Raw genomic sequence first — 744 nt, 5'->3', positions numbered from 1 at the left:
CATGCACTGAACAACAGAGCTACAAAATATGTAAATCAAAAAGTAATAGAACTGATAGGAGAAATACATAAATCTACAATTGTATTTGAAGACTTCAACACTCCTCTCTGAACAATTGATAGAACTACACAGATAGTCAGCAAGGAAACAGAAGAACACAAGGACACTATCAACCAGCAAGATCTAATTGACATTAATTGAACACTATCTCCCCCAAATAGCAGAATATAGTCTTTCCAATTGCCCATGGAATATATACAAATACAGACCATATTCTGAGCCATAAAACAAACCTCAACAATTTTCTAAGAGTTGAAATCATACAGAGTGGGTTCTCCAATCACAATGGATTCAAACTAAAAATCCACAGAAAGATAATAGGAAAATCTCCAGACATTTGAAAACTAAACAACACATTTATAAATAATTCATGGGTAAAAGAAGTTTCAAGGGAAATTCTGCAAAAATACATTGAACTGAATGAAAATGAAATACAACATGTCAAAACTTGTGGGACACAGGAAAGGCAGTGCTGAGAAGGAAAGTTTATCTATAAATTTATAAAATTTGGGCCGGCCCGGTGGCGCACTGGAGAGTGCGCCGCCTGTGAGCGCGGCGGCGCTCCCACCGAGGGTTCGGATCCCATGTGGAGACCGGTTCCTGCTAACTGGCTGAGCGTGGTGTGGGCACAACACCAAGGGTTGCAATCCCATTACCGGTCAGTAAAAAAGACAAAAAGGAAAA

Source organism: Galeopterus variegatus, unplaced genomic scaffold (assembly GCF_000696425.1).
Source record: "Galeopterus variegatus unplaced genomic scaffold, G_variegatus-3.0.2 Scaffold1434, whole genome shotgun sequence".
NCBI lineage: Eukaryota > Metazoa > Chordata > Mammalia > Dermoptera > Cynocephalidae > Galeopterus > Galeopterus variegatus.
This window is presented reverse-complemented; position numbering follows the sequence as displayed.